Genomic DNA, 13,745 nt, shown 5'->3' with positions numbered 1-13,745 from the left:
GCTGACCGGAAGCCGGTAAGCTACAGTTACCTGATCACTTCACCGGCAGATGCTGGAAGCGGCGGGACCGGACCGGACGCCTCTCCCATCCATCGGATAGGTAAGTATCCATAGTTTCTCCTGCGCCTCCATAAAAAAGCGCTGGAATTACGCAGTGTGTGAACACCGCTGCGTAATTCCATCGCTTATAATGGGCACAATAGGAGAAAGCGCAGGACGCAGCTGCGTAAAGAATTGACATGTCAATCCTTTACGCAGCTGCGCTTTCGTGCTGCGTGAAATCACACAGTGTCTAAACGGCAAAGTGAAGTTCCCATTCACTTTGCTGGTAGACACAAGGCACATTGCGTATTTTGAAAAAGCGCGCGCAAAAAAGCGCGCGAAAATACGCAATGTGTTAACGCAGCCTTAGAACATAATTTACAAAACCATTTTTTTAGGGACCACATCACATTTGAAGTGACTTTGAGGGGCAATTATGACATAAAATACCCCAAAGTGACATCATTCTAAAAACTGCACCCCTCAAGGTGCTCAAAACCACATTCAAGAAGTTTATTAACCCTTCAGGTGCTTCACAGGAATTTTTGGAATGTGAAAGAAAAAAATTAACATTAATTTTTTTTTCACAAAAATGTTACTTTAGACCCTAATTTTTTATTTTTTTGCAAGAGTATCATTATAAAATGGACCCCAAAATTTGTTGTGCAATTCCTCCTGAGCACGCCGATACCCCATATGTGGGAGAAAACCCAGGGGAAGGGAAGGAGCGCCATTTGACTTTTTGTAAAATTTTCTTGAATAATTAGCGGACGCCATGTTGCGTTTGGAGAGCCCCTGATGTGCCTAAACAGTGGAAACCCCCACAAGTGACACCATTTTGGAAACTAGACCCCTCAAGGATTTTATCAAGGGGTATAGTGAACATTTTGAACCCAGAGGTACGACACAGAATTTGATAACATTAGGTCATCATATTGAAAAAGTTGTCATTAGTCTTGAGCACAAGTGCTCCTTACTTGAGTTTGCATCGGGTACTCAGGTATGCACCATGTATCTCGGGTGCTCATTTGACATGCTCGAGTCGCCGCTCCGCATGTTTCACTGTGATGAGATACCCAAAAAAACACGAGGGGATCGCTCGTGCATGGCAGGCAATCCCCGCAAAGTTTTTTTGGCTGGATAACAGCTGCAAAACTTATGGGGCGGAGACTCGAGCACCTGCAATACTCTTTGCATACCCGAGCACCCGATGCGAACTCAAGCAGCGAGCACTTGCGCTCAACACTATTTGCCATATTGTCGTCATTTTTTTTCTTTACTTTTGTAAAAATCCCAACCCCAACACAACTTTAACCCCAATCCTAATACAACCTAACCCTAGCCCAACCCTAACCCTAGCACAGCTCTAACAATAGCCCAGCACTAGCCCAACCCTAACCCTAGCCCAACCCTATCCCCAGCACAACCCTAACCCTAGCACAACCCTAACCTTAGAGTTTATTTTTTACGCCATTCCTCATGTCGTATAAGTGATTAGACGACATTATTCTTCGGGTCGGTGCGATTAAAGAGATACCAGAATCATATCGGGTTTTCATGATTGACAGCTGTCACACACTAAAACACCGATTTTTTTGCAAAGACAAGTTTTGCATCACCATATTTTGAGAGCTATAATTTTTCCATATCTCGGCCGACAGAGTCATGTGATGGCTTGTTTTTTGCGGAATGAGTTGACGTTTTTATTGGTGCCATTTTCAGCCACGTGACATTTTTTGATCGCTTTCTATTCCGATTTTTGGGAGGCAGAATAAACAAAAACCAACAATTCCGGAATTGTTTTTTTTTTTTTTATGCTGTTCCGCATGTGGTAAAATTGTTAAGGCAGCTTTATTATTTGGGTCAGTATGTTTACACCGGTACCACATTTATATAGTTTTTTTATGTTTTGGCGCTTTTACACAATAAAAACTATTTTATAGAAAAAATAATTTTTTTATATCGCTTTATTCTGAGAGCTACATCTTTTTTATTTTTCGGTTGATGGGGCTGTTTTTTGCGGCACGAGATGACGTTTTCAGCGGTACCATTTTTATTTATATTCGTCTTTTTGATCGCGTTTTATTCCATTTTTTGTTTGGCGGTATGATGATAAAACATCGTTTTTTATATATATTTTTTTACCGTGTTCAGTAAAGGGGTTAACTACTGGGACAGTTTTTTAGGTCAGGTCGTTCCAGGCGCGGCGATACCAAATATGTGTACTTTTATTGTTTTGGTTTTTTTCATAATAAATAAATTGTATGGGTACAATATATTTTTATTTTTTGGGGATTATTTTTTTTTATTTTTTTATATTTTTACTATTTTTTTTTTCTTTCTGGCACTTTTTTTTACTTTTACACTTTGTCCCACTATGGGACTTTCACTGTTTGCAGCCTGATCGGCTGTATAGCATAGGGAGCAGCAGCTTCCTATGCTATGCAGCCTGTCAGCACTGCACACAGGGAGAAGATACTTTGGTCATGCACTGCCCATGACCAAAGTAACTTCCTGCTGTCTGGTGACCTGGATGTTGTCATGATGACATCAGGTCGCCATGACAACATCCGGGAGCCCCCGCAGACAGCGCGGGACACCAGCAGAAGAGGTGAGTATCGGCGCTTACCTCCGCAATGCTGCAATCTACTTCGATCACAGCATTGCGGGGGTTAATGTGCTAGCAGCGGTGCGGGTCCGCTCCTGGCAATCAGCTGACACCCGGCGGCAATTGCCCTGCACCGCTTGTGTGCGGGCGCGATCACATTATGCGTAAAAATACGTAGCTGGCCCATAAGGCCCAGGGCGCAGCTACGTACTATTACTGACAAGGTCGGAAAGAGGTTAAAAACAATTAAAAAAAACACACTAGTGTTCCTGAATAACTAAGCGTCGACAGCCTGATAAATGCACAGAACCAAAACCCTTTTCACGGAAAGGTAGCAAGGGAGGTATGCTAGCACTGTGATGCCTATCTGGGTTATTCTCATCGGTATTGGCTGACCTTTGGTAGAACAGAGAACGTTGACTCACAACTCTATGACTCTCCATTTGTAAGATAAGGAATCATTCACACGTCAGTATTTTTGCATCAGTATTTGTATGCCAAAACCAGAAGTGTCTCCAAAACACAGAACAGGTGTCAATCTGTCAATTCTAGTTTTTCTCTGTAAGTTCCACTCCTGGCTTTGGCATTATAAAACACTGATGCAAAAATACTGACGTTTGATTGAGGCCTAAGTAGAAGGTTTAGGCCTGTAGCCTGTAGGACTTCAAGGCATGCATAGGACGTCAGCTATCAAGCACAGAAGATGCAATGACTTCCTCGGATGAACTTGATGGAGATTTGTCTTTTTTTCACCTGTCTTAATTACGTAATATCGCTCTGCCTGCACTTGGATACCAATAACATACTGTAGAAGAGGACTTGGCTGTTGCTTTCCTCTGCATTAAAATCTTATAGTTTATACTTGGTTAAAAAATTGTAAAATGTATACTCGCCACCTCTAATATCTGTGGCTCCAGCTCAAGCCACTCCAGTAGTCTGTGGTGTGACAGGAAGGTATGATGTCCTATTATTCAGTCAGATGACCACTGTGCCTGTGTTTGGATACAATTGTCAAATAATTGGTCATCAGGAGCACATCCAATATACAGGATGGGCCATTTATATGGATACACCTAAATTAAATGGGAATGGTTGGTGATATCAACTTCCTGTTTGTGGCACATTAGTATATGGGAGAGGGAAAACTTTTCCAGATGGGTGATGACCATGGTGGCCATTTTGAAGCTGGCCATTTTGGATCCAACTTTATTTTTTTCAATGGGAAGAGGGTCATGTGACACATCAAACTTATTGAGAATTTCATAAGAAAAACAATGGTGTGCTTGGTTTTAACATAACTTTATTCTTTCATGAGTTTCATGGGCAGCACTTTGAAAACATTTTATAAGTGGTCATAAACTTGTAAAAAAACTCATGAAAGAATACAGTTACGTTAAAACCAAGCACACCATTGTTTTTCCTATGAAATTCTCAACAAGTATGGTGTATCACATGACCCTCTTCCCATTGAAAAAAATAAAGTTGAATCCAAAATGGCCGCCATGGTCACCACCCATGTGGAAAAGTTTTCTCCCTCCCATATACTAATGTGCCACAAACAGGAAGTTGATATCACCAACCATTCCCATTTAATTTACGTGTATCCATATAAATGGCCCACCCTCTATATATACACACACACATGTATATCCATAGTTCTGGGAGTCATTATTAGTAGTGTTGAGCGAATTTGTTCGGCATTTCAAATTTGTGTTCGTGGTTCCGACTTGTTTGCGCCAAAAAATCCGCTCCGCCCACAAACATCCCTGATTTTCCACGCTATCACGCAGATGACATCTGCGTGACAGCGTGGCAAATCAGGGATGTTCATGGGCGGAGCCAATTTTTTTGGTGCAAACAAGTCGGGTTTTTGTGGGCCCTGGGCGAAAGAGTCTCAGTGGGCCCCTTTAACACATACCACAATTCATGATGCAGAGATACGGCGGAGAAATATAGATATATAGTACAAGGCCAAAGATTTCACTTCTTACATTACATGAGCGATATCTATTGTAAATTCCATAATAGCTCAGAAACCGGAGAATTCTCTCAACACACAGTGCAGACCGGACAGTATAGTCCTCCATACAGTATTATGGGCCCCATATATTGCTCCATGCAGAATACTGGTCCGCATATAATGCTCCATACAAAATACTGGTCCCCATATAATGCTCCATTCAGGATACTGGTCCCGATATAACGCTCCATACAGGATACTGGTCCCCATATAATGCTCCATACAGGATGTCACCTCTCCCCCCCATATAATGCCCCATGCAGGATGTCACTTCTCCCCCCAATATAATGCCCCATGCAGGATGTCACCTCTCTCCCCCATATAATGCCCCATACAGGATGTCACTTCTCCCCCCACATAATGCTCCATGCAGGATGTCACCTCTCCCCCCATATAATGCCCCATGCAGGATGTCACCTCTCCCCCCATATAATGCTCCATGGAGGATGTCACCCCCCCATATAATGTCCCATGCAGGATGTCACTTCTCCCCCAATAGAATGCCCCATGCAAGATGTCACCTCTCCCCCAATAGAATGCCCCATGCAAGATGTCACCTCTCCCCCATATAATGCCCCATGCAGGGTGTCACCCCCCCACATATAATGCCCCATGCAGGATGTCACTTGTCCCCCCCTCCATATAATGCCCCATTAAGGATGTCACTTGCCCCCCCCATATAATGCCCCATGCAGGATGTCACTTGTTCCCCCCACCATATAATGCCCCATGCAGGATGTCACTTGTTCCCCCTCATATAATGCACCATGCAGGATGTCACTTGTCCCCCCCCCACCATATAATGCCCCATGCCTCCATACATATAAAAAAAAATCAAATACTCACCTTACTTCTCACCTGCTGCTGCTGCTCCGGACCCTTCACCCGCGCCGGCGTCTTCCCGCTCTGCACTGCCTGTGAAGGCTCAGGAGAGAGCGCGGTGTAAAGACGTCACCGCGCCCTCTGACCTGACACGTCACAGTGCGGCAGCCGTGGAAGAGGCCGGAGCTGCTGCGGAGGTACGGGGAGAGGTAAGTATTGTGCCGGGGCCCTGAGGAAGCGGGGGGAGCAGGCGCAATCATATCATATTTTTTAAAACCTCTTCAAGAAAAGAAAAACACAGAATCTCCTCATGTAGACAGCAAAGTGGGATTTCCACAGAAATGGACAAGAAGAGTTTTCGAAACGTCTTTTTAGGACGATATTTGAAAGTATCTGCTCCAAAAATGTAAAAAAAAATCCACATGAATATAGCCTGAAGCACACAATTCTAGGAATCTGTGAGAAATAAACTAGAGGTAGGCTAGGGTCACACTGGCGTATATTCTCTCATCTGATAGAATCGGGCCAATCATGCTAATAATACTTGTATCAAACTCTGACCTGATGAGAGTTTGATCCGAATGTCAGCATAGTGTGATCCGACTCGACAGAATTGAAGTACACTGTGAGGAGAAGATAGAGAACAAAATTTCTCCATCTTTTCATTCTGTGAGTCGGAGGAAATCGGACTGCACTTGGATGTCATCTGAGTGCAGTCCTATGATTTCCACGCAGTCATAGACTTGAATGGGGGAGTCTCGTCCGATTTACTCCTTAAATTGCAGCATGCTGTGTTTTTTTTCTCATGCCGAATTGGTATGAGAAAAAAACGTTGATCGGCACTTCGCCATTACATATCATTGGTCCGAGTGCTATCCAATAAAAAAAAAATCAGACAGCACTCGTCTGATTAATACGGTCGTGTGAGTGAGCCCGTAGATTGAGGTACAGAACACATTCTATGTGCACCATAGTATAGATCTGTAATGCAGCCATGACTATTATTACTTCCTTGTGAGGCAGGGCAGGAGCAGATCTACACGTGTATGATACACACATTGCCGGAGGAGGTGAGATCAGCACTTTTCTTCTGGCTGCAACACAATAAGTTCACGTGGCGTTTACGTTGAGACGTGAATGGAATGTGTAACCGAGGATCTGCACTTTCCACAGTAACAGAGCTATCTGCCCCTTATCACTCCGAGCACAGGCCAATGTTTGTTCACTTTAAATAGTTTGTGTTTCATATTTTCTGCACAGTCAGTGTGAAGACTATTATGGTCATCTACTGTCAGATTAATAATTACTCACTGCATAAATATGTGCAGACGAATAGCAGAATCTCTCCTGGCCTAAAGTCTATGGGCTGCCGCTTTATGCTAGGGCTACGGAGCGACATGTCTCCTGTGACAATGAGATAAGTGTCACATTAAATCGAATCATTTTCTGTGGTGTTGGATGGCGACCTGTGACTTACAGCAACTGCGGTAAGGTGAGCATATGTGACATCAGAAGTGTATTTCCATCAGGAAAGCTGCTGTGACATCACAAGTGGTTTTCAGTTGGATGAGCTGCTGTGACATCACAGATGAATTTCAGTCAGGTAACATGCTGGGGTCACAGCCAGTTTTAGGAAACTGTAAATACAATAGGCTACCGCACTCCTGTGGCAAGTAGGTGCACAAGACTGCTTTGATCGCGCCATTGACCTTTGGATGTTGCTCTTACCAAATTTAATAACTCACACTGAAGCAGCTTTGTTGGGTAAATCAGTGGCTACAGCTTTATTTAAAATTTTATATAACTCCATCGTTTATGCTCCTATAAAGCACATGCCTGTCACTGCTAACCAGTGAGCATGTAGTTTAGGAGCCAAAACTTTCCGCCACGGGAGGAGGTCGAGACCCCTCCTCGACCCTCTGACCACCGCCACCCAACAAGGCTAAAGCGTTTTCCACGCCATCTCTTAGGCCAGACAGCAGTATATCGTTCCCGATATCATTTAGGTGGATCCCGTCAGCTAGCAGAAGATTACTGTCGCCCTCGAGCATCCGGTGCTATACCCCCGTTAGATCGTATGAAACGGGAGACCCTCATGTTCAACAGCCTATGAGCCCTTTCCAGGGCTGCGGGATCCTGAGCTCCTTTCCAGACCTGTTGGGGTCTCAATACCACACTAAGACACACCGTTGTGCGAAAAACCTCCTAAACCAGGCACAGTCCGTTTTTATCAGGCCAATGAGTTCACCTAATTTTATCCTCCCTAAGTCGTTGCCACCAGCGTGAATAACCAAGACCACCGGACTTTTGCACACCTCGCTTATAACTTTGACTCGTCCCAACATATCAAACCACCACAAGCCGCGATAACCTTCCCAGTGGTGACAGACTGTATTCGTCTGACCTAACGTGGATCCTGCTTGCCGAATCATTGCCCTCTTTTCGGCCCAATATATGTAAGAGTGTCCCAGGATCCATATACTGTATGGAGAATTGTGCTATCTGCAAAAACAACCAACAAAACGTTAAGCCCGATGATACGGTTTTATAACAAGTCCGGTCGTACATAAGTGTGAAAGCATGATGATTTCTATCTACCCAGATTCCTTATTGTATTATCGCTCAGCTCCAATGCACTTGCCTCGGCTGCTGCCCTGATTCTAAAGGAATGTATCCCGAATTGCGACACATGCCAAGGTTCCTCAAGCAGGATTTGAACATTGTTTTAAATTGATAAAGTGTCAGGAAGGCGCCTGATTCATGCACAAGGAACTGCTTAAACGCCGGGCATTTCTCCATGTACTCTTCTATGACCCGTACTGGGCAAAAGGCATTATCTACAGCCTTTATCAAGAGCCAACTTCCGACTGCACGCTGATCTGTCTTTGACTTGCGCACCAAACGTTTAAGCACCCATGATGTATAAGCACGTCGTTTGTTGCCAACCCGCCGGAGCGCTCCGCTCTTGGTGCTACCAAATCGCCTACGTGTAGCGCTGCAAAGAAGGCCAAAGCGAAGGCTGCTGAACAAAGAGACACTTCAAATGCGCTAGAGGTAACAACAGGCAGTGTCCTCATAATCCTAATCAATAATGCAAAAGATACCGGACGCCTACTGTTGCGAGTCATGCGCTCTTTTTTCCATTAAACTCCTTTGTGATGTCTCTTAAGCCCCAAAGTTTTAACATGAACGCCACACCAGTGATACCTTTGTAAGCACTGAATCCGGAGACGCCTTGTTTTCTCCAATCAACTAGCAATGACATTGTTACCTCCAAATGAAACTGATCACTCACAGGAAATCTATGACCTGCCACCACCAACCATGCTTTCCATGCTGCAACGTGGCTTTGCCACGTTGATCATGTTACTGAGGTTTCCACTAAGCCCGTTGGGCCGTTGCAGCCCGTTTTGGCTCCACTCGGGTGTAGCTCCCTGAACCGATCCAATGAGACAAAGCGATCACCATTTTGTTGTCGAAATCTGAGACCCATCGGGCCCTGAGTCATATATTGAGCTGGAGACACCACAGCACTAAATGTCTAAGCAGGGCTAGGACTGGCATTGACGTAGATGTCAATGAGTTGATCGCATTCACCGCTGATTCTTTGACCAAAAATGAATTCTCCTGTTTGTCATTGTATGCCCCCAAGCCTCCAGAGCCATCACTATTGGGAATAATTCCAGTAACACCGTATTGGCCGTTAAGGCTGACTCGTGCCACGACAATGGCAAGTTGGCCTTGCACCATTGAGGTCCTACCATGATGGAAAAACCCAAGCAATCTGCGTCGGTAAAAGATTTCATTTCACAGCTTGTGACTTCTGACTCCTGACAAAACTGTCTCCCATCAAATGTGTGTAGGAAGGTTTGCCAGACCCGCAAGTCTTCCTTTACAGAGATCCTTATAAAGTGATCCGGATTCTGCACTCCTCTGGTTGCTAGTGACAGCCGCCTGGAAAATACCCGATCTATGGGGATTATCCTACAAGCAAAGACCAATAAACCTAACAGCGATTGTACCTGCTTCAACTTGGCTTTTTTAGCAACTATGAACTTATCGATCAAGGAAGACAGTCTAGTCAACTTTTCTTGAGGCAACCGAAAAAACATTTCAACCGTGTCTAGTTCAATACCTAAAAAGGAAAGTCTAGTGACTGGGCCTTCCGTTTTTTCCTCTGCTACCGGAACGCCAATCCTATGCATCAACTGGCGAAAGACGTGTAACATGTATGCACATGTGTTGTCGTTCCCCTGACCTATGAATAGGAAATTGTCTAAGTAGTGTATGACCGATTCGATGCCCGTTTTGATACGCACCACCCATTCCAAGAAGGCTGAAAAAACTTTGAAGTAATAACATGAAATGGAGCATCTCATGGGCAAACACATGTCTACAAAGTAAAACCCGTCTAAACCACAGCCAAGGAGATGATAGCATGACGGATGGACAGATAACAAGCGAACTGCCGATTCTATGTAAGCCTTAGCAAAGAGTGCGCGTTTTCTGCACCGTCGAACCCATTGAACCGCTACGTCGAAGGACATATATGAAGCCGCCGCTTCTTCTTTTGATATTCCGTTGTTTACTGACACGCCGCGCGGGTGCGATAAATGTTGTATTAAGCAGAATTTACCTGTTTCCTTCTTGGGAACGAGACCAAGTGGGGAAACTCGCAAATTCCTGTAGGGAGGGAAAGCGAAGGGGCCTGCCATGCGCAACGAGCTCAATTCTTTTGTTATCTTTTCTTGACTTCCTCCGGTTGTTTGCGTGCTGACTTTACATTTTTTGAGAAGCTACCAACGGGAGACGTCTGAAACGGTATGCGAAAACCGATCGAGAAGCCATCAATTAGGATGTTTGCTTCCCCTCTCCATGGGTACTTGTCTAACCAATGCTGCATCGCGTTGATGCGCACTGGCGTTTTCGTCGTGACTGGGTCCAGCAATTTTTTCGTGCTGCCTATTCCTTCTAAAACAGTGGTTTGCGGAATGAGGACCGGCACATATGGTGTACTCGTGTCGAAATTTGCATGTCGCAAAACACCTGCACTGCCCTTCGTTGAAGAGCCAACAAGCTCCTGTGGGACGCTTTGCCACTGCCGGGGTTTATGCTCCCACAGTGGCTTCCCCATTAAGGGGCAGGGGTCTGGCCGCTGCGACATCATCAGCTGAATCTATACATTGGTAGCTTTTGCTGTCCAACCGATTGTAAGGGATAAGGCCAAATGATAGCAAAATTCCTCGTCGTACCGCCACCAAGCTGTACCTCCGTGCAGCTTGTAGGTACTGTGGATAGTGTCTAGGTAGACAAAAAACTCCGTCCCTTTTTCGGGGGAATCGCTGTGCTAGTATAAAGGCCAATGTAGAAAAACCTTGTATCCAATTTCCAAAACTCTTTGCTACCTTGGGCCATTTGTCCGAACCGCATTTGGAATACCGCTCTCTGTCCACGGTCACGTGATCGACAGGAACAAGGGACCAAACATCGACAAATTCGTGCTTGATGATTTTTTCCTTTTTTTTCCGAGGACACATGCATGCCCAGAGGGGATACCCCCAAAACATCGTATCCCTAAAGGCGAAGTTGGCGCCTAGGACTGGTTGGCCAGGCGGAACAATCGGTTCCCCTGTAGGGCCTGTGTGTAACGGGCAGCCATCCCTCTGCTCCAACTTCGCTACCAAACATTTCAAGGTATCAAGAAAATTGTCGTAAGGGTTTTCGAGGACTGTTAAGGTCTACCGAGGGCCAGTCCCTACTGCAGGTCGACTCACCCCCAGCAGGCGATTCAGTTATCCTGGCTGCTGCCTCAGGCTGTAGTGGTGGGGATCATCTTTGCTGCCTTGCTTCGATGGAGCTTTGTGATGAACCCGCCGGGCCGTGGTTAGGTTGACTCGTAGGCGTCCAACGGCCATGGTCCGGGTTCCACCTGCTTTGGCGTCGCCTCTTCTAACCTATCACCGGGGACGACTCCTCAGTAGAATTTTAGGGCATCGAAGATTCCATACTTGAAGACTGATAATCCTGGTGGCGCGCGTGTCTTGACCTGCGGTATCCCCGTCTGTACCCCTTGCGCTGTCGCCGGCCGCTGCGGTGGCCTCTGCTGCTATCGCTGCATGTAAAAGAAATCGGAGAGCGAGAAACTAGCATGGGATATTCCGCCTGATTCCTTACCCCTTTGGGGATCTGCCCCCAGCACGTGACAGTGACGGGGGACAAGCAGTGTTGATAATTTGCACCAGGCGCAGACACCTGCGGTGTGCTATTGCGATTGGTTTCACCAAGCACAGCAGTAGTGTGCTGTCCTGTTGAAGTAAGACTCCTATGTACATTAGCATTGGCGGCACTCCCTCTGCTGGTGGTAATGAGGTGATTTCCTTTTTTTTTTGTATTTCTTTGGAAGGGACTTTTTATTGTGATCCGCCCGATTGTAGTATTCATATAGTTCGGCAGCGGCGTTCCCCTGCTGTGCAGTCGCGCTCCAGCGAGCCTCTATTTCCCTGCCACCTGCTGGACGGAGCCCTGCGCCGCCGATACCCCGCTACCTGCTGCGGCCTCTACCATGTCGGGATCCCCGCCAGCCGCCCGTTCTCCAGACTGGTGCGCCACCGGTACCGTCGCTCCAGAATCCCACTCGTCCTCCGGCCGCATGTGGACAGCAGCTGCGCCCAAGTATGACTCCTCCCCGCTACGACCCCATCGTCCTGTTGCTGCTTCGCCACTGCATGCCCTACTGCCTCCACACCGCTGCCGCTGTCGCTCCATGTCCGGACTGCCTTCGCCCGCCACCCCTGCATGGCGTTAAAGGGTCCTGCGCCTGGCTGCAGCGCCGCTCGGCAGCCCCCCCCTCCACCGGCCTCACAGTCTCTGAACGAGGCCGCGACACCTCGTGCACAGACGCCCTGGAACGGGCAGTCCCATAAGTGCTGGGGGACAAACGATCCGGGGCCCGCACATGCCGATAGGGCCTACCTCAAGCATTCAGGGGTGCCCCATGAAACGGGTCAGGATCTCCGGGTCCGTTATGTGGCTGGACACTGGGGTCTTGGAGCTGTGAGCGTGCCATAAGCTCCAGCAACCAAGCGGATCCTTGCTGCTGCATGTGATCCAGTATGGACTTTTCCAGTGTCTCACCCATTGTGGTAGCCTTTTGTCCAGGTCTGAAGTCCTCAGGTCAGGTCAGGCCTGAGTTGTCCACAGGTCAGAGGTGGAAGAGGGAGATTTTTCCCCCGCTCCTGACCTTATATACCCCTCTTGACCCTCCCTCTTTCCCAAAGCCAATCCGTTCTTTTAGCTCACCTCAAGTCCACCGCACATCCTATTCACCATCCCTTACAACCTTCTAACTCTCGCAGTCCTTGGCCCCTTCACTATTCATTATGGTGCCTGCAAGTTGGGTCCAACCCCAAAGCAATAAGACGAAGAACGTGGCACTCAAAATTACTCAATAATTCAAACACCTCAATTCTCTCCTCCGTTCCCCCCAAGCGCCTCCTCCCTCTCCTCTCAACTCAGCCGAAGACTTTGCCTCATTCTTCAAGCAGAAGATTGACACCATCAGACAAAGCTTTTGCCTAAAGTCCCCCCAGCCCCTCCTCACACCTACTCAATCCTCCTCCTCCAAAACCAGCTTCTCCACCATTATGGAAGATCAACTTTCCTCTATACTCTCCAAATCACACCTCACAACCTGTGAACTTAACCCTATCCCGTCCCACCTCATCCCCAATCTTACCACTATCTTCATCCGACCTTTTCAACCTGTCACTAACAACTGGTGTCTTCCCCTCATGCTTCAAACATGCCTCTATCACGCCCATCCTCAAAAAGCCCTCCCGTGATACATCCTCTCTGACTAGCTACTGCCCCATATCACTACTTCCCTATGCCTCAAAACTACTGGAACAACATGTCCACTTTGAACTGTCCTCCCACCTCTCCTCCTGCTCTCTCTTTGATCACCTCCAATTTGGCTTTCGACCACACCATTCTACTGAAACTGCCCTGACTAAAGTCACCAACGACCTACTAACCGCCAAATCCAAGCGACACTACTCTGTCCTCCTCCTAAACTTGTCATCTGCCTTCGACACAGTGGACCATTCCCTCTTACTACAGACTCTCTCATCTCTCGGCATCACAGACTTGGCCCTATCTTGGATCTCTTCATACCTAACAGACAGGACATTCAGTGTCTCCCACTCACACACCACCTCCTCATCTCGCCCCCTATCTGTCGGTGTCCCCCAAGGT

Source organism: Phyllobates terribilis, unplaced genomic scaffold, assembly GCF_046119375.1.
Source record: "Phyllobates terribilis strain yellow unplaced genomic scaffold, ASM4611937v1 Scaffold_3__8_contigs__length_932513732, whole genome shotgun sequence".
In the NCBI taxonomy this organism is placed as follows: Eukaryota; Metazoa; Chordata; class Amphibia; order Anura; family Dendrobatidae; genus Phyllobates; species Phyllobates terribilis.
This window is presented reverse-complemented; position numbering follows the sequence as displayed.